Raw genomic sequence first — 21,760 nt, forward strand, 5'->3', positions numbered from 1 at the left:
ATGAATTTGATGCTAGAGTGATGCGATGAGAGTTAAGCACTCAAATTAAACCCTCTTTTGACAATTGTAGTATATGTATAAGTAGGGATCGTTCTGGACCGGGGATTAGGAGGGATTGCTAATCTAAACTAAATTGACTTACAAAAAGAAACTTAAAAACACTTAAAACACAAACTAAAATAGATTCTAACTAATTAGACACACTAAAGTAAAGGGGGATTGGGTTTTGGACGAAAATAAACTAAAACAAAATAGAAACTAGAACTAAACAGATTTGCACGAAATTGGTTGTTTTGGATGGATGATGGGCTAGCTAGAAAGTCTTTCTCCACACATGACACACTTTCATACAAATCAATCTCCAATTGCTTTTCAATAAACCATGATGCTCAATACCCCAGATTAACCGTGATGCACAAATTAACCCTCAGATTTTCCTTTACTCATTGAATTGGATGAATGCATGCGACAACCCAAATCATTCTCTAAAGTCCCCTATATGAATGCATGCGACAACCCAAATCATTCTCTAAAAGTCCCCTATATGAATCATTAGAGGGCTTAAGCATGAGAATAAACAGTTGCATAGGCTCACACATAACTATGCTACAAACATGAAGAGGAAGATTGACCAGATGCAGGAATCTGATGGTCAGATTTTACTTGATCATCAGAGGTTTGTGGGTTTGTTCCAACAGCATTTGCCTTTGTCTGGTGGGGCTGTACTGCGTAATGAAGCTCCAAATGATCAACCTCCAATGCCTCCTCCTTCTGGGGCTCCGTCGACTGTTGAGGCTCCGCTGACTACTGAGACTTCTCCTAAGCAGCCTTTGTGAAGGCTCCCTCTTGTATTTATCTGCTTAATGTTCCTTTCTTTTTTATGAATGTAAAAATACCTTGCATAAGTGTCAGTGTTTCAAAAATAAACCCACACGAAAAACAATTAAACAAGCAACAAATAAAAATGACAATCATGGCAAAATAAAACTACAGAAAAGGGAAGGTTTTTAGAAACGTAAAACTGATTGTGGAGCAATTCAAAAATCTTCCTTATTTGAATACATCGGTTGCCTCCCAAGAAGCGCTTGCTTTAACGTCTTCCAACCGGACGATACTTCCTTCTAAACTTGGATAGGGCCCATAGCATGGAATTGATCCTTGAATGGATGGTGATACTTGACGTGATCCGGCAATGGTTTAAATTCTAGTGTAGGTGCCTGAATCATCAAAATCAGCAAGTTAGTATATACTAAAATCGAAGTTGGAGAAGATGGCTTACTTGGTTGCTCCAACACAAACTCAATTACGAACACCACATCTTTGAAGGTTGCAGGGATATGGGACTTGGCCAGATTTGGTGTTTTGAGAGTTATGACTTGTCCCGTGTCATAAAATCCAACTTCTTTGGGAATTTTCGTCTCAAGTGTATCTTCTTTGATGAATTCTAGACATTCCCCATCTGCTTCTTGCTCTTGATTCTTTGGAACGGTTTCGAAGATGCCTTTCTCACCTTTTTCTTCCATGGATTGCATGATCCTGCAAGCAATAAGGACATTTGGTGAAACGGGGTCAGGACAAATTGAATTTAGGCTTACCTTGGTTGTAGTGGACGGCATAGATGGCATATAAGGCTGCGGCAAGGGTGGTTCTTCCCTTGCCGTGGCCTTGCTATTCTCCTCTTCTTTGAGCAGCAGCTGTTCATCCATGTTTTGGCTTGGTTTGGATGTCTTCAGTTCACCTTTAACCTCCATAGCACTTCCCAAAGTGACAGCATCATGGATTTCAAAATCTTCCTTCAAATTTTCAATAGTTGAGTTGGAGAGTTCACTTTGCTCTTGAATTTGTGCCATGAACTCCATAATCTGCCCAATTTGCTGAAGGAAATATTGTGAAAAACATGTTCATTTAAGCAACATCTATAGCATGCAATTAACAATTAAAAGGCGGAATCATGCTTGTATGCACTTAAAAACAAAACATTAACCATGAAATTTAAAGCCTAGTAGATTGGTGAACCAAGACTCAACTCAAATCAAAGTGAGTTAAGAAATTTATACCTTTGTAGATTCCTCTTTGCATAAGCAAAGGCTAATCACCCAAGGAGAGGGCCTTCATTCCTTGCTTCTTAGATCCATGGATTTGGATGGAAGAATATGTTTCTCCAAGTTCTCAAAATGGAGAACCTCTAAGTCTCCACACCAAGGTAAGATGTGAAGAAGATATGAGTGACCTTGGAGGAGAAAAATTACTAGCTAATCCCTCCAAGGGTGGCCGGCCTCTTTAGAGAGAAAGGAGAGCTTTGTGTTCTCTCCAATTTTCTCAAAAGAAAACCCTAAATGAATTTTGGCTATAAAGTCATATTTATACCTACATTCATTTGAGTGGCAAACTTGTAATTAAGTCCAAAACCCACTCCTTTAACTAAATGGCCGGCCATAGGGTTTCATTGGGCTTTTAAGGCCTTTGTGAATTATTTGTCATTAAGTTGTCATACAACTTAAGTCAATGGGCTTGACGTTCGAAGCCCATTGGGCCTTGAGGCCTAAAACTAACCCGTGGTCTTTTAATGAACTTGATTCGTTTGATTAATTAACATATTAATTAATCTTGCAATAAATAATTAAACCATTTAATTATTCTTACTCATCTCCATTGTTTCTTCAATCTCTGCCTTACACGGTGTACGATCCATTAGGTTCTTTTTAGCGAGGCAGTGGGCGATTAGAACACTTTCAAATCGATTGTGAATTGAAACATACTTTCAATTCTCCCTTTAGTGATTATACACGTTTAGGGCTTCCATAAACCATGAGTGACACCTAGCAGTATGTCATAGTTACCCAAGCTAATCAGAAGAGGTGGAGAACCTATTCAGTTTAGGATTACAATGCAATACGGTCTTTCTCTAATACAATACTCTTGACCACATTGTTTGGTTTGATAGTTTAATCATGTCTACTATCCAATGTGATTCATTTACTTATATGATTACCTTGAATGTGATTTGGAATGACTTCCTAAATCTCATTCATACTCTGGCCAGAGATTCTTAATCATATCATAGAGTATTCTCCCTCAAACAGTTTGAAGGTTAGAGATCCCTTGTTGCGCATTCACTTGCCTCCATGGCTAAGTGGCTTAACCCCAACTATGTCGTGGACACCCTCCTGATGGAGTGACTTTGACATAATCAAAGATCAAGGACTTAACCACAAGACAACTATGACGCCTCAGGTCAAAGGACTACTTTGCATTATCCCAACCATGAGTTCTCATGTGACATGAGTATGAGAACTCCTCGTTGATCGTGTTCAATGGACTCATTTGTTATTGAGCACCTACATGCTTGTCTTGGTGTCAATCACACCAATAACTCGAGACTAGTCACTCTCACTAAGAGAAGACATAACATGTACTGATTTTAAAGGACTGTCAATGCCCAATTGGCAATCCTATGATCAGGAACGTTTAGGATATGTATATGAAAGAGAATGGTCTCAGTAATCTAACTTGTTTAAATCACATTCTCCTAATTACATATTCCTTGGACTTATCGTTTAAGCATATAACATTTATATGAGACGGCTTAAACAATAATCTTTGCCCTTGATATTAAACTCGATTAGTTTAACATGTGAAATGTCCGCAAAGTATCATCATATGATTGGTTTTAGGGCACATTTCCAACATTTGCTTCTCCAATTCTCCCGCCTTCTTGGCTTGATTTTGCATCTCTTTGTTTCCATTTTCTACTTCCTGGTTCAAAGAGGTGAGTGACTTATTAAACATATCATTATCCAAAGACCTACTTGAATTGAATTGGGCAGATTGTTGTGGTGGCTGCATAGGTCTTGAATAGAATTCCTTTTCTTGCTGCTAATACCCATCTTGTTGGAATTGTTGAGGTTCTCCCCACATGTAATCCGAATAATCTCTCCAATCCGAATTGTAAGCGTTGGAAAACATGTTGTCCTCTGATTGGCTATGGCCTTGATAACCCCAAGCATCTTCATTCGCAGCGAATTGAGAACATTGATGAGTTGGATATCCTTGCCCATAGGACACACCATCTGTAGGGACACTTTGCATTGTGGTCCTTTCGGCATATTGTGACAATTGAGAAGTAAGTTTCGCCAATTGAGCTTGAATGGTAGCAAAATCCATGTCTTACTTCTCTAGTACTTGAAATCAAGGAAACAAAACTAAATCAAATATCATAAGTAAACATAAAAGACATAAATAGAAACAAAGTCAGTAACTAAAACAAAAAGCATGAAAAAGAAACAATGAGGGATTAGCAAAGTTGCTAATCCCCAGCAACGGCGCCAAATTTGATGCGATAAGAGTTAAGCACTCAAATTAAACCCTCTTTTGACAATTGTAGTATATGTATAAGTAGGGATCGTTCTGGACCGGGGATTAGGAGGGATTGCTAATCTAAACTAAACTGACTTACAAAAAGAAACTTAAAAACACTTAAAAACACAAACTAAAACAGATTCTAACTAATTAGACACACTAAAGTAAAGGGGGATTGGGTTTTGGACGAAAGTAAAGTAAAACAAAACAGAAACTAGAACTAAACAGATTTGCACGAAATTGGTTGTTTTGGATGAATGATGGGCTAGCTAGAAGGTCTTTCTCCACACATGACACACTTGCATACAAATCAATCTCCAATTGCTTTTCAATAAACTATGACGCTCAACACCCCAGATTAACCGTGATGCACAAATTAACCCTCAGATTTTCCTTTACTCATTGAATTGGATGAATGCATGCGACAACCCAAATCATTCTCTAAAAGTCCCCTATATGAATGCATAATAGAGATACAATTAAAGATCAATAAGTTCCATGAAAATCATAAGCGTTGATGAGGCAATTGTAACTATGAATGCATGATACGTTTGCCAAGAATTCAATTAACGCGATTGTGACAAGCAACCTTCACTACTCATGAATATAAACTTGTAACGATTAGGTGAAACTTATTTATATCCTAGCATCAGATTCATGCATGAAAACTAAGTATGCATCCTTAATAAACATACACAAATCCGTTATGAATAAAATAGATAATTGAATTGCAATCACAACTTATCAAATCACAATTGGAAGAAATCAATTCATATTGCAAATATATTCATGGTTTCGAATTCTCCTCTAGCCAAAAGAGGTTTAGTTCCTCATACTGAAGATGATTTTGTGAAAACATGTTCATTTGAATAACATCTATAGCATGCATTTAACAATTAAAAGGCGGAATCATGCTTGCATGCATTCAAAAACAAAACATTACCCATGAAATTCAAAGCCTAGTAGATTGGTGAACCAAGACTCAACTCAAATCAAAGTGAGTTGAGAAATTTATACCTTTGTAGATTCCTCTTTGCATAAGCAAAGGCTAATCACCCAAAGAGAGGGCCTTCATTCCTTGCTTCTTAGATCCATGGTTTTGGATGGAAGAATATGGTTCTCCAAGTTCCCAAAATTGAGAACCTCTAAGTGTCTACACCAAGGTTAGATTGGAGAAGAAATGAGTGACCTTGGAGGAGTGGGATTGCTAGCTAATCCCTCCAAGGGGGCCCGCCTCTTTAGAGAGAAAGGAGAGCTTTGTGTTCTCTCCAATTTCCTAAAAGAAACCCTTAATGAATTTTAGGCTATAAAGTTCTTTATATAGTCACTTCTTTAAATGACCTAAAGAACCAAAAACCCTAATTCAACACACATGGCCGGCCACATAAGGGATTTGGGCTTTTGGGCCTTTGTGAATCTTTATTCATTAAATTGTCATACAACTTAAGTCAATGGGCTTGACGTTCAAAGCCCATTGGGCCTTAAGGTCCAAAACTATCCCGAGGTCTTTAACGAACTTAGTCGTTTGATTAATTAACATATTAATTAATCCTTGCCATAAATAATTAAACCATTTAATTATTCTTACTCATCTCCATTGTTTCTTCAATCTCCACCTTACACGGTGTACGATCCATTAGGTTCCTTTTAGCGAGGCAGTGGGCGATTAAAACTCTTTCAAATCGATTGTGAATTAAAACTTACTTTCAATTCTCCCTTTAGTGTTTATACACGTTTAGGGCTTCCACAAACCAAGAGTGACACCTAGCAGCATATCATGGTTACCCAAGCTAATCAGAAGAGGTAGAGAACCTATTCAGTTTAGGATTACAAATGCAATACGGTCTTTCTCTAATACAATACTCTTGACCACATTGTTTGGATTGATAGTTTATTCATGTCTACTATCCAATGTGATTCATGTGCTTATATGATTACCTTGAATGTGATTTGGAACGATTTTCCTAAATCTCATTCATACTCTGGCCAGAGATTCTAAATCATATCATAGAGTATTCTCCCCCAAACGGTTTGAAGGTTAGAGATCCCTTGTTGCGCATTCACTTGCCTCCATAGCTAAGTGGCTTAACCCCAACTATGCCGTGGACACCCTCATGATGGAGTGACTTTGACATAATTAAAGATCAAGGACTTAACCACAAGACAACTATGATGCCTCAGGTCAAAGGACTACTTTGCATTATCCCAACCATGAGTTCTCATGTGACATGAATATGAGAACTCTTCGTTGATCGTGTTCAGTGAACTCATTCTCTATTGAGCACCTACGTACTTGTCTTGATGTCACACAGACCAATGACTCGAGACTAGTCACTCTCCCTTAGAGAAGATGATGTGAAAAATAAGTTAACACACAAAATTAAACCCTCTTTTTATCAATTGTAGTAAAGTATGTAAGTAGGGATCGTTCTAGGCCGGAGATTAGGAGGGATTGCTAAATCACTTGGAAACTGACTTGAAAACGTAAAAACAAAGTTTAAAACACTAACTAGACTCAAAGAATGCAAAACTATACTTTAAAACACTAAAACAAACCACAAGACTCAAAACAGCCCCTAAACACTCAAAACTACCTTAAACACACAATCTGGGCAGTTTTGGGACTCTAACACAAACTTGGACGAATTTTGGTTTTCTAATGAACTAAAACACTTAAAAACATAATCTAAGACAAGTTCTAATTAATATGACTCAAAGAAATAAGATGGGGTTGATTTTGGACGAAAATAATTAAATTAAGACAAGAACAAAGTAAACAAATTCTTAGACAAATTTAAGTGAATCAAAACAGATTGTAAAATGAATTTGAATGAAACTTATGGATGGAAGGCTAGCTAGGAGGTTCTTCTCCACACATGTCACACTTGCATACAAAACGATTTCCAGTTGCTTTTCGATAAGCTATGAATACACAACGCCCCAAATTAACCGTGAATTGCACTAATTAACCCTCAGTTTTTCCACAAGTTATTGGATTGGATGATTGCATACGACAACCCAAAACATTCCCTACAAGTTCCCTACATGAATTGCATAATAGAGATACAAGCAAGAATCATTAAGTTCTATGAAAAACATAAGCATTGACGAGGCACTCGTTACTATGATTTGCATGAAACTTATGCCAAGAATTTACTTAACGTGATTGTGACTAGCAACCTTCACTACTTGTGAATATAAGTTCATAACGATTAGGTGAAACTCCCTTATATTCTAGCATTAAATTCATGCATGAAAATTAAGCGTGCACTCTCAACCAACATACACAAATCATTTTTTTTTACGATCGGATAAGTAAATTGAATTCACAACTTATGAATCACAACTGGATGTAATCAAATCATATTGCAAGTATGAACATGGTTTCGAATCACCCCCTAACTAAGAGGGGTTTAATTCCTCATACTCACAAAGCAAAGATACATAAAATTAGACATTAAAATCAAAGGAAAGAAAACACCGAAAATGCTCCAACTTGGGTAGCAAGTGCATCCAAGAATTCTCCTTTGCTTGCTTGCGGCAGATTGCTTTGTGGACGGATTTTTGGGTAGTTTTATGATGTAGAATGGATGGGGAATGGTATGGAAAGGTTTAGGGTAAGTGTGGAGGAGTGTTTGAGGGTTGGAGGGTGGTGGAGAACTAGGCAAAGAGGGTGGAAGAAGGTGGAGTGGCTGTTATGTTTTCTAGGCACTAGAATGGTGTTTTTGGGGTGTTTTGCTACCTAGGGTGAGTATGGACGAATTTCTGTGATGAATGGTGAATATGAGAGTGTGAACCCTTTGCCAAGGGGTGTAAACATGTATATATAGGCCCCAAAAACCTTAGAGAATCAGGTTAGGCTAGGGAGAATGCACGGCAAAGAGTGTATGTGGTGTGCAATGGTCCAAGGGTGAAAATGAAGTGATGATGCAAAGTGTGAAGGGTAAAATGGAGTGGTCTTGTAGCTAGGGGGCATGAATGATTGTGTACATTGCATAGAGATGGAAAGGGAGGTGAAAATGTGTCAATAAATGGGTCAAAGGTGCAGCAACATGTGGTACACAAGACATGGGATTCCAAATGTGAATGATGGAGCATCAATTGGTGCATGTTATGGTTGTGAAAGTTGTATAAAATTTTGTGGGTGAAGGGAACAAGAGGTATCAAGCAATTAAGTGTAATAATTAAATGAATTGAAGCATGAAATCAGAAATTATGTAGGGGACAAGAGTGATCAAGCATGGCATGGGAATCCAAAGGGAATTCTATGTTGTTTTGCATGGCAATGAAGGCAAGTTGGGGTGACAAATTTTTGGGCTGAGTTCTTCATCTTTTGGACCATAATTCTTCACATTCTTGGCCTCTTTAGTTCTCAAATTCGTCCATCCACTTTGGCCCAAATATGTGACATGCATTCCAAGCTCCATTTTGCTCCAAAATGCTCCAAAATGCATCTTCTTGCCTACTTTGTCCATAAAATCTGAAAACACACGAAAATGACTTTAAACATTAAAATAACTAAGGAAACACGACATAAATGCACAAGAACAAGCCAACTAAGTCGCATAAATATGCTCCTATCAAATTCCCCCACACTTAGCTTTTGCTAGTCCTCGAGCAAAACAAAGAGATAAAACGAAACAAAGTAAAAAAAAACACAACCTGAACCTTCCAACATTTGCCTCAGGGATTTCCAATGCACATGACATGTTAAAAATTATTATCCCCACAGATTTGAGTCATCTTCACACTTAAGCACGTACTTAATCATAGTCACCACTTATTTGTTCACAATTAATCGATTAAAATAATGTTTTTGATGTAGTAACATGCCTTAGAGAAATCACTCAATTCCTTACAAGATATGCACTCAATTTTCACTCAGATTTTCTAACCACACACCCTATACTAGTTATATGTGAGAAGATTGATGTAGATATGAAAACGAACGCTCACATATATGTATCACAAAGAAAGCAATTTCTGGAGTTAATAAGCATGTTTAGATATGATCTCATGAATGGAATGCTACTACTTAGATGCGAGAACCAGTGACACCATATGCTCATATCAATTTCAAACTCCACATATTGAAACGCATGACACTCAAGATGAAGTTAAGGGTTGTAACGGGGCTTGGGGTGATGGCTAACAAATGAAGGATAGGATAACAATCGTTCTTAAAGCAATAGCAAGTAAAGTAATGAAATTGAAACTTAGAATTCACTTAGATTGCAGAAATCAGCTTTTAGACACGAAGGGAAAATTCAAGCAATATTTAGGGCCGAATTCTATGTTTTGGACCCTTTCTTCAACAAGTAGCACTTTAAAACTCTTTTTCACATATTTTTCAACTCCTTTTTTTTTTTTTTTTTTTTTTTCTCAACTCTTCTTTTCTTTTCAACAAGCATTTGGAACTAAATGATGAAACTAAATGATGAAACGCCTTCTAAGTAATAACCAAGCAAAGAATAATGAGATCATGCAACGACTTTAGAAAACAAGAATGCACAGATTTTAACTCTCCAAATAAACGTTTAAGCTCAAGTCTCACAAGGTTGTAGCGTTAGTTTGAGTTCTTTCCTTCAAGCATGTTACAAAAACTAATTTTTTCTTTTATGATCACATGTGATTTCATAAGTTATAACCACAACCACGCATAAATAAAGAGTAAATCAAACTTTCATCCATGTTTATAACTCTCTTTAACAGTCATGCAATTACAAACCGAATCCTTATCATTGTGTTGGAAGGTACCCTAAGACACAAATAAGCGCACAAAAACAACTCTTTTTTGGATTTTCAAAAACAATTTTTCAAATTTTTATGAATTTTTGGATTTTTATGTCAAAACACACTGAAACACTCCAAAACAGCTTAAAAATACTTAAAACAACAAGGAACAACACTAGAAGTAATGGGTGATAAATTTCTACGAATTTCACGCAAAACAATGGTTACCCCCCCCACACTTAAATCAAACATTGTCCTCAATGTTTCAAGCATATACTCACACCAAAAACAAGCAAATAACAAACGACAAATAAACATGACAAATATGGCAAAGTAAAAACCAGACAGAGTAGAGTTTAAGAACGCAAATCTTGGTTTGGAGATAGTTGATCTTGTTGACTTTCCACATCTTTGATCTTGAACTGGATTGGAATTGTACAGCGAAGCTTTGCTCTTTGGTGATGTTGCAGTTCCTTATTTGTTCTCCAAGCAGATGTGGCAATTTCTTTAGTTCTTCATCTCAGACTCCTTGTGCTGGGTTGATTGTGCAAGCTGCATTCTTCTCTGCTTGTTTCTTCTGCACGACGGCCGGGCACTAGGTAAAGGTGTTGGTCTGTTTCTTTCTTCAATCTTTCCAAGTGCCCACCTCTTGCTTTCTTTCTCCTTGTCCCTAGTTGAGGATGAATCAGCACGTTGTCTCCACATGCTTCGAGGTATCATCTTCACTTCCCTTATACGTGAGAGACGAAGCGGAAGCATAAGATGATGAGTACTCGAGAGCAGGTGCTGGCTGGAGAAATGACAGGGAGAAAGCATGATATGAGATACTCGTGCTCTCAACCTTTATGATATGAAATACTTGTGCTCTGGATGGGTTGTTTGCAGGGGTATCCCAGGGGATGAAAAATACAGAGTGACTCGAGAGGGTTTGTTGGAAAGCCATTTCAGAGAGGATGAAGGGTTAAGTGAGGCTGGAAGTTGGGTGAGACTACTTCACTTTGAAGTTCAACATTTATAGAATTTTCTTAATGGCTGGGAAGGCATTGTTCCATTACTCGTGTCGGCAAGCATGGGACAATTTAACAGTAATTTTCACGTTGCATTCCGCTTCTCCAAAAATTTTCGACAGATTGCGCGTGATTTACGCAACGCAGATGTGCAAATTGACAGATGCTGACACGTCTCGATAAAGCAGAGGCCTCTTTAATATCCAGAATTTACGCTTCGAGTTCTGAGCTTCGTTGAGGGCAGAGATTGCATGTGACAAGTGCTGACGAGGCTGAGAGAGACAGATGGTTGGAATCGGTGCTTCGACAGACTGCCCGTAATTTTTGCAAAGCTGAGTTGCGTGTGATGGGTGTTGATGAGGCTGAGACAGTTGACACTCTTCGGTATCTGGAATTGGTGGTTTGTGAGCAAGCCCAACTTTTGAGAAAGCTGGCGCCTCTTCGATCTCCGAATGGCTTCTTCAATTTCTGAGCTCACCTCTTCGATCTCTGAAATCCCATCGCGTGCTGATTTTATAGAGGTATGCAGGACGTTCAAAGCACTCTTGAATTTCTGCCTATAAAAACTCCCGTTTTGCACTTCTACGATCTTGACTTGTCCGATCTCCTCTTTCTTTAACACCTCTGAAAAATGTATGGCCCTTCCGACCGTCGTTTTGACTTGAACCTTGGTGAAAGAGCAGCCCCTCCTTCTCCAGACAACATATGGCGCCCGTCCCTCATATCCCCTACTGATCCTCTGACCGTTGGGGATTCGGTGATGAAAAATGACATGACCGCTGCGGTGGTGGCCCGGAACCTTGTCACCCCCAGAGATAACAGACTGCTCGCTAGACGGTCTGATGAATTGGCGGTTAAGGAGTCTCTGGCTCTTAGCGTGCAGTGTGCCGGTTCTGTGTCCAACATGGCCCGACGCCTATTTGCTCGAACCCGTCACGTTGAATCGTTGACGGCTGAAATACAGAGTTTCAAAGAGGAGATTATAGGACTCAAGCATGAAAATAAACAATTGCATAAGCTTGCACACAATTATGCCACAAACATGAAGAGGAAAATTGACCAGCTGCAGGAAATTGATGGTCAGATTTTACTTGATCACCGGAGGTTTGTGGGTTTGTTCCAACAGCATCTGCCTTCGTCTTCTGGGGCGGCACCGCGTAGTGAAGCTTCAACTGATCAACCTCCGATACCTCCTCCTTCCGTGGCCCCACCGACTGCTGAGACTCCGCCGACTACTGCAACTCCACCGACTACTGCGACTTCTCCCAAGCAGCCGTTGTGAAGGCTCCCTCTTGTATTATGCTATGTTTCTTTATTTCCCAGTTTGCTGTTCATTTCCACGAAGTTTAATGTTAAAATCCTTTGCATATTTGTTAATGTTTCAAAATAGAAAGTCACAACCAAAAATAATTAAACAAGTAATAAAATTGACAATCAAACAGAATAAATGGGTTGCCTCCCTTAAAGCGCTTGCTTTAACGTCTTCCAGCCGGACGATGAACACCTTGATCAACCTTCATGGGAACCCACGGCATAGTGGGTTGTCTCCTCCACATCTTGTTCTACAAAGCTCTCGTACATTGCATCCTTGAACGGAAATGGATAGTGATGTTTGTTGATGGGTGTGTTGTGTTGCCTAAGGTTCACGTTCATGTGCCCACCGTCGGGGATCTGCTTGGGTATCTGCACCAAAGAAGGGAACCACCTATCAACTTTAATGGGAATTGGATTTGGATTAGGTGGCTTACCTATGTGATGTGATGAAGTGGTAGCAATGTGAACATTCTTCCCCATGGTGCTTTCGGCCAATTTGAGCACTGTGAGGGCAGTGGCCGTATGGTCCTTGTACTCCACTCCAATTCCCTCGTCTTGCATGGTTGTTGATGCATCCTTTGTGCTTGGTGCTGAACGGTCCAGTCCTATCTTTTCAATTTTATCAATGGCACAACAAGAATGAACAACATTAGGAGTCTCAATGGATTCAGAAATTTTAAAACTAATCATGTCACCACCAAATGCCATAGTGACTAATCCTTTGGCCACATCAATCTTTGTTTGAGCCGTTTTCATGAATGGCCTTCCAAGGAGGATGGGCAATGAAGGGGCATGGTCCGATTCATCCATTTCGAGGACATAGAAATCCGCCGGGAAGATTAAATGATCAACCTGCACTAAAACGTCTTCCAAAACTCCCTTTGGATAAGCGTTAGATCTATCGGCCAATTGTATGATTACACCATCATTTTTCAATGCTCCTAAGTTCATAGATGCATAAATGGAATATGGCATAACATTTATAGAAGCACCTAAATCAAGCGTGGCAGATTTGAAACGGGTATTACCAATGACACACGGAATTGTAAAACTCCCCGGATCTTTGCATTTGGGGGGTAGTTTATGTTGCAAGATGGTGGAGACATTCTCACTTACATGTACCACCTCTTTCTCCCGGACACGTTTCTTTGTTGTACAAAGCTTCTTTAAACACTTGGCATACTTCGGGATTTGCTTTATGGCATCAAGGAGGGGAATGTTGACATGCACCTTTCTAAATGTCTCTAGAACATCTTTTTCCTCCTCTTCGTTCTTTGATTGCAAAAATCTGCTAGGAAAGGGGACATTCAAAGGAAAAACATTAGTCGGAATTGAATTTAACACATTCTTACCCTTATTGGACAGATTTGAAGGTTTAGGGGCCATGGACACTTGCGGCATAGGTGTGTCCATCCTTGCCGTGGGTGGGCTTGATTCCTCCTCTTCCATTTGAAGTTTTTCATCCTCTTTGTGACCTGTTTTTGATGAAGAACCTGCCCCAATCTCTTTTCCACTTCTCAAGAGTATGGCCTTTGCACTTTCAAAGCCTCCCTTCGGGTTTGGAATGGTAGAACTAGGAAGCCTTCCTTGGTCTCTAATCTGCCCAACAACGTCGGCAATCTGCCCCATTTGTTTCTCTAGTTGGTCCACTCTTTTGTTTTGATTTTCCTGCCCATTAGTCAAAGTGGTTAGTAACTTAACAAGTGTATCATTATCCAAAGCATTACCTGAATTATTTGGGGCAGATTGTGGTTGGACTTGAGGGGGTGCGTATGGTTTGTTGTAGAAGCCCGGGGGTTATTGCCTAAAGCCTCCTTGTGGTTGGGCTTGTTGTGGCTCTCTCCATTTGAAGTTTGGATGGTCTCTCCACCCCGGATTATACGTGTTGGAATATGGATCATGTCTTGGCTGATTTTGGCTTTGAAACCCAATGGCATTAGCGCTCTCCCATCCACCATTCTCAATGAGTTGAGGACACTTTTCGGATGCATGTCCTTGGATAGAACATACGCCACACACCATGGGTCCTTGAATCTTCATTCCCTCGGCCATCTGTGAAACAAGAGAAGTAAGATTAGCTAACTGAGATTGAATATTGGAAGTGGAACTTACCTCATGCACTTGTTGCCGTGGGGGTCCTCTTTGGCCTACACCCTCGTATTGTTGAGCGTTCAATGCTCGATTAGCAATCAAGATTTTTGCAGCCATGGGCGTTTTGTCTACCAATGCTCCACCCGCCGAGGCATCGAGCATTTGACGTTCTAGTGGTAGGAGCCCTTCGTAGAAGTATTGCAAAAGCAATTCCTCCTTCATCTGATGCTGTGGACAAGAAGCAACAAGTGATTTAAATCGTTCATAATATTTAGGAAAAGACTCACCTTCATCTTGTTGAATTCCACTTATTTTTTTACGAAGAAGAATGATGCGAGAAGTTGGGAAAAACTTCTCCAGAAACGCCCTCTTCATACTCTCCCAAGATGTAACTGTATCGGGAACCAACTCGTATAACCAATCCTTTGCTTTGTCCATTAAAGAGAATGGAAAAGCCTTCATCTTTAAAATACTTCCGTCAACGGTAACCGGAGTCATACTTGAGCACACCACTTCAAATTCTTTCAAATGTTTGTTCGGATCCTCCATGGACAACCCATGGAACTTTGGAATGTGGTGGAGCAAACTTGACTTTAACTCGAACTCTTCGGTTTTACCTTGAGCAGCCATGGGATATTGGATACACAATGGTGCGGCATTATCCAAACCCGAGGCGGCAAGCTCCTTGAGCGTACGGTTGTCCATGGCTATACCTTGCTCTTCTCCACCCACTTGTGCCGTGGCCTTCTCTTCAACCTCAACTTCTTGCTCTTCTAATTCAGGCCCGGGACTAGGATGATTAGACTCTTGCAATTTCTTTTTCCTTCTCAAAGTCCTCTCAAAATCACCGTCAAAGTCGGAGATATGCTCACGAACAGGTTGTGAGCTACGGGTCATAAACTAGTACCTAAAAACAAAGAAAACAAAACAAATCAGCAACTTAAACAAAAACTTAAACAAAATACAATAATTCGAAAGAAAACAATCCAAGAGATTAGCAAAGTTGCTAATCCCCGGCAACGGCGCCAAAATTTGATGTGAAAAATAAGTTAACACACAAAATTAAACCCTCTTTTTATCAATTGTAGTAAAGTATGTAAGTAGGGATCGTTCTAGGCCGGAGATTAGGAGGGATTGCTAAATCACTTGGAAACTGACTTGAAAACGTAAAAACAAAGTTTAAAACACTAACTAGACTCAAAGAATGCAAAACTATATTTTAAAACACTAAAACAAACCAAAAGACTCAAAACAGCCCCTAAACACTCAAAACTACCTTAAACACACAATCTGGACAGTTTTGGGACTCTAACACAAACTTGGACGAATTTTGGTTTTCTAATGAACTAAAACACTTAAAAACATAATCTAAGACAAGTTCTAATTAATATGACTCAAAGAAATAAGATGGGGTTGATTTTGGACGAAAATAATTAAATTAAGACAAGAACAAAGTAAACAAATTCTTAGACAAATTTAAGTGAATCAAAACAGATTGTAAAATGAATTTGAATGAAACTTATGGATGGAAGGCTAGCTAGGAGGTTCTTCTCCACACATGTCACACTTGCATACAAAACGATTTCCAGTTGCTTTTCGATAAGCTATGAATACTCAACGCCCCAAATTAACCGTGAATTGCACTAATTAACCCTCAGTTTTTCCACAAGTTATTGGATTGGATGATTGCATACGACAACCCAAAACATTCCCTACAAGTTCCCTACATGAATTGCATAATAGAGATACAAGCAAGAATCATTAAGTTCTATGAAAAACATAAGCATTGACGAGGCACTCGTTACTATGATTTGCATGAAACTTATGCCAAGAATTTACTTAACGTGATTGTGACTAGCAACCTTCACTACTTGTGAATATAAGTTCATAACGATTAGGTGAAACTCCCTTATATTCTAGCGTTAAATTCATGCATGAAAATTAAGCGTGCACTCTCAACCAACATACACAAATCATTTTTTTTTACGATCGGATAAGTAAATTGAATTCACAACTTATGAATCACAACTGGATGTAATCAAATCATATTGCAAGTATGAACATGGTTTCGAATCACCCCCTAACTAAGAGGGGTTTAATTCCTCATACTCACAAAGCAAAGATACATAAAATTAGACATTAAAATCAAAGGAAAGAAAACACCGAAAATGCTCCAACTTGGGTAGCAAGTGCATCCAAGAATTCTCCTTTGCTTGCTTGCGGCAGATTGCTTTGTGGACGGATTTTTGGGTAGTTTTATGATGTAGAATGGATGGGGAATGGTATGGAAAGGTTTAGGGTAAGTGTGGAGGAGTGTTTGAGGGTTGGAGGGTGGTGGAGAACTAGGCAAAGAGGGTGGAAGAAGGTGGAGTGGCTGTTATGTTTTCTAGGCACTAGAATGGTGTTTTTGGGGTGTTTTGCTACCTAGGGTGAGTATGGACGAATTTCTGTGATGAATGGTGAATATGAGAGTGTGAACCCTTTGCCAAGGGGTGTAAACATGTATATATAGGCCCCAAAAACCTTAGAGAATCAGGTTAGACTAGGGAGAATGCACGGCAAAGAGTGTATGTGGTGTGCAATGGTCCAAGGGTGAAAATGAAGTGATGATGCAAAGTGTGAAGGGTAAAATGGAGTGGTCTTGTAGCTAGGGGGCATGAATGATTGTGTACATTGCATAGAGATGGAAAGGGAGGTGAAAATGTGTCAATAAATGGGTCAAAGGTGCAGCAACATGTGGTACACAAGACATGGGATTCCAAATGTGAATGATGGAGCATCAATTGGTGCATGTTATGGTTGTGAAAGTTGTATAAAATTTTGTGGGTGAAGGGAACAAGAGGTATCAAGCAATTAAGTGTAATAATTAAATGAATTGAAGCATGAAATCAGAAATTATGTAGGGGACAAGAGTGATCAAGCATGGCATGGGAATCCAAAGGGAATTCTATGTTGTTTTGCATGGCAATGAAGGCAAGTTGGGGTGACAAATTTTTGGGCTGAGTTCTTCATCTTTTGGACCATAATTCTTCACATTCTTGGCCTCTTTAGTTCTCAAATTCGTCCATCCACTTTGGCCCAAATATGTGACATGCATTCCAAGCTCCATTTTGCTCCAAAATGCTCCAAAATGCATCTTCTTGCCTACTTTGTCCATAAAATCTGAAAACACACGAAAATGACTTTAAACATTAAAATAACTAAGGAAACACGACATAAATGCACAAGAACAAGCCAACTAAGTCGCATAAATATGCTCTTATCAGAAGACACAGCACGTACTGATCTTAACGGACTGTCAATGCCCAATTGGCAATCCTATGATCAGGAACGTTTAGGATGTGTCTACGAAAGAATGGTCTCATGAATCTAACTTCTTTAGATTGCATTCTCCCAATCACATATTCCTTGGACTTATCGTTTAAGCATATAACATTTGTATGAGACAGCTCAAACAATAATGTTTGCCCTTGATATTAAACTAGATTAGTTTAACATATGAAATGTCCGTAAAGTATCATCATATGATTGGTTTTAGGGCACATTTCCAACACATACTTGCAATTAAACAGAAACAATTGAAATTAAACATTGAAAACCAAAGTAGAATACACCTAGAATGCTCCAGCAATCCAAATTGAATGACTAGCACAACTCCAAGCAATCCTCCTTCCTTGCAAATATGCGGCACCAAGGTGTGAGTGGTGAATGGATGGTCTCTTGTGGTGGTGGATGGATATAGGTGAGTTATGGTGAAGGGTGGAGAGTTGTGTAGATGATGTGGTGTCTTTGGATGATGGCCCCCAAATTATAGTGAAGGGTGGATGTATTTATAGGCTAGGGAAGGGAGTGTATGGAGTTGTAATGAGTGGATGTAATGGGTGTAGTGGGTGAATGTTTGGTAATGAGTGGATGTAATGGGTGTAGTGGATGAGTGTTTGGTAATGAGTAGTGTTTGGTAATGAGTGGATGTAATGGGTGTAGTGGGTGAATGTTTGGTAATGAGTGGATGTAATGGGTGTAGTGGGTGAGTGTTTGGTAATGAGTAGTGTTTGGTAATTAGTGGATGTAATGGGTGTAGTGGATGAGTGTTTGGTAATGAGTGGATGTAATGGGTGTAGTGGGTGGATGTTTGGTAATGAGTGGATGTAATGGGTGTAGTGGATGGATGTTTGGTAATGAGTGGATGTAATGGGTGTAGTGGATGGATGTTTGGAGTTGTAGGTCAACACACTTGCACACACACATGTTGATTTCTAGCCTTCAAATCTTCAAAAACGTCCATCCTCATGTCTCCATGCTTGCACTATCCAATCTTGGCTCAAAAATGCTCTAAAATGCTCCAAAATGCACTTTCTTGCCAACTTTGTTATTATGACCTACAAACACACGAAAATAGCTTAAAATACATAATTAACTAAGAAATAACAACACAAATACACAAGAACAAGCTAACTAAGTCGCATAAATATGTTCCTATCATAGAGTATAAGGGAGTTTCACCTAATTGTTATGAACTTATATTCACAAGTAGTGGAAGTCACTAGTCATGATTGTGTTAAGTAAATTCTAGGCAAGAGTATCATGCTTTTCATAGTTACGAATGCTTCGTCAATGCTTATGGTTTTCAAAGAACTTAATGACCTTTGATATGTTTTTCTATCATGCATTTCATAGTTAGGGAACTTGAAAAGGATAATTTGGTTGTGTTGCGTATTCCATCCAATTCAATAAGTTAAGGAAAATCTGATGGTTAATTTATGCTATCACGGTTAACTTGGGGTGTTGTCATTCATAGTCTAAAGGAAAAATAACTGAAAATTGGTTTGTATACATATGTCATGTGTGGAGAAGGACCCTCTAACTAGCCTTTCACCCTTTTCAATTCACCAAATTCGTTTTTTATAAAGTGTTTTATGCAAAGTTTATGTTTTAAGTTTTAAATTCGTCAAAAACAATCCCCCTTTCATTGAGTCTTGTTATTTGGGTCAAAGTCTGTTTTCTTTTAGTCTTTTAGTCAAGTTAAGCCTTATTTTCGTCGAAATCACTTGTTAGGTTGAGAGTTGAGTCTTTTTTATTGTTTGTTGCTGTTTTGAGTATTTTGAGTCAGTTTTGAGTCTAGAGAGTCTAATTTAGTGTTTTTAAGTCTTATTTGTGTTGATTAGCATCCCTAGTTTATCCCCGGTCTAGAACGATCCCTACTTACATCTTTATTACAATTGTCAATAATAGGGTTTAATTTGTGTGTCAAGTTAATTTCACATTAAATTTTGGCGCTCTTGCCGGGGATTAGCAAACTTGCTAATCTCTTTTGTTTGAGTTGTGTCAAAGTGTGTCCGTGTGTTTGTGTTTGTCTTTGCCGTGCCTTCTACTTGGTTGCTGAGTTGTTTTTGCTCCTTGTTTCAGATACTAGTTTATGACTCGTAGTTCTCAACCTATTCGTGCAAACATCTTGGAGTTTGACGACAATTTTGAACGAACATTAAGAAGAAAAAGGAAGCAACCAGTATCTGAAACAAGGAGCAGACAATCATGTATTTGAATAAGAAGAACAACAACAACAAGTCATGGTAGCAGACAATCATACAATCAAAGAACTTTCAGCCTTAAGGTTGGACAATTGCCCAAGGAAAGATCGATGAGTTCGAATTGAAGTCTAGCTTGTTGCATCACATTCCCAAATACCATGGGCTGTCTACAGAAGATCCAAACAAGAATCTTAAGGAGTTTGAAGTGGTATGTTCGAGCATGACACCCATCAATGTCGATGGGAACATTCTGAAGATGAAGGCCTTTCCATTCTCTCTTTTGGAAAAGCCTAAAGATTGGCTATACGAATTGGCACCCGGAACTGTCACTTCTTAGGAAAGCATGAAGTGAGCATTCTTAGAAAAGTTTTTCCCAACTTCGAGAGTCATTCTCTTGAGGAAGAGAATTAGTGGCATTTAACAAAGCCAAGGAGAATACTTTCCAGCGTATTATGAGCGTTTTAAGACTCTAGTTGCATTGTGCCCTCAACATCAAATGAAGGAAGAACATTTGCTTCAATATTTCTATGAGGGACTCCTTCCAATTGAGAGACAAATGTTAGATGCTTCGGCAATGGGTGCTTTGGTTGACAAAACACCAGTGGTTGCCAAGATCTTAATTGCAAAGCGAGCCTTGAATGCACAACAATACGAAAGTGTTGGACAAAGAGACATCCCGCGGTAGCAAGTCCATGAGGTAAGTTCAATAGCTAAAATTCAATCTCAATTAGCTAACCTCACTATGCTTGTATCTCAGGTTGCCGAATGATGCAAAGAGCAAGGAACTACACCAAGTGTGTGTGGAGTGTGCTCTATGCCAAGACATCTTAATGATCAATGTCCTCAATTGATAGAGAATAGAGGATGGGAAAGTGCCAATGCCATAGGTTATCAAGGCCAAAATCAACAAAGGAATAATCCATACTCAAATACATACAATCCGGGATGGAGAGATCACCTAAATTTCAAGTGGAGGGAGCCGCAACAACCTCAACAAGGAGGATTTCGACAGCCACACCCTGGGATATATCAAAGGCCATTCACACAATCTCAACCTTAATCACAAACAGCTCAACCAAACTCAGGTTTGCTACTTGATAATGATCAAGCTATTCATTTACTAACTTCTGTATCGCAGGGATTACAAAATCAAAATAATCGAATAGCAAATCAAGACAAGAAATAATCGAATAGCAAATCAAGATAAGGAGATGAGTGACATGAAGAAGCAAATAGGGCAGATTTCAGAGTTCCTTGGGCAGCTTAAAGAACAAGGCAAACTTCCTAGTTCAACCGTTGTGAATCCAAAGGAAGGCTTTGAAACCGCCAAGGCCATTACGTTGAGAAGTGGCAAGGAGCTTGGAAATCACCCAAAACCATCCAAAACAAGGCCTTAACGAGGATGAAAAGATGCTACAAGAAGAAGAACAGGAAGCAAGGGCCATAGCAAGGGAATACCAACCCTTACCGCAGCCCTTTAAGGCCTCAAAACTGTCCCAAACCACCAAGGTAAGTCCAAATTCGAATTTTTCTAGTTCTATTCCACTAAATGTGCCCTTTCCTAGCAAGTTTAGACAATCAAAGAAAGAAGAGAATGAGAAAGACATTATGGAAACCTTTAGGAAAGTTCAAGTCAATATCCCGCTCCTTGATGCAATCAAGCAAGTTCCTAAGTATGCCAAATTCTTGAAAGAGCTTTGCACAACAAGGAAGAAGATTTCAAACAAG

This window comes from Malus domestica, chromosome 13 (genome assembly GCF_042453785.1).
Source record: "Malus domestica chromosome 13, GDT2T_hap1".
Lineage (NCBI taxonomy): Eukaryota > Viridiplantae > Streptophyta > Magnoliopsida > Rosales > Rosaceae > Malus > Malus domestica.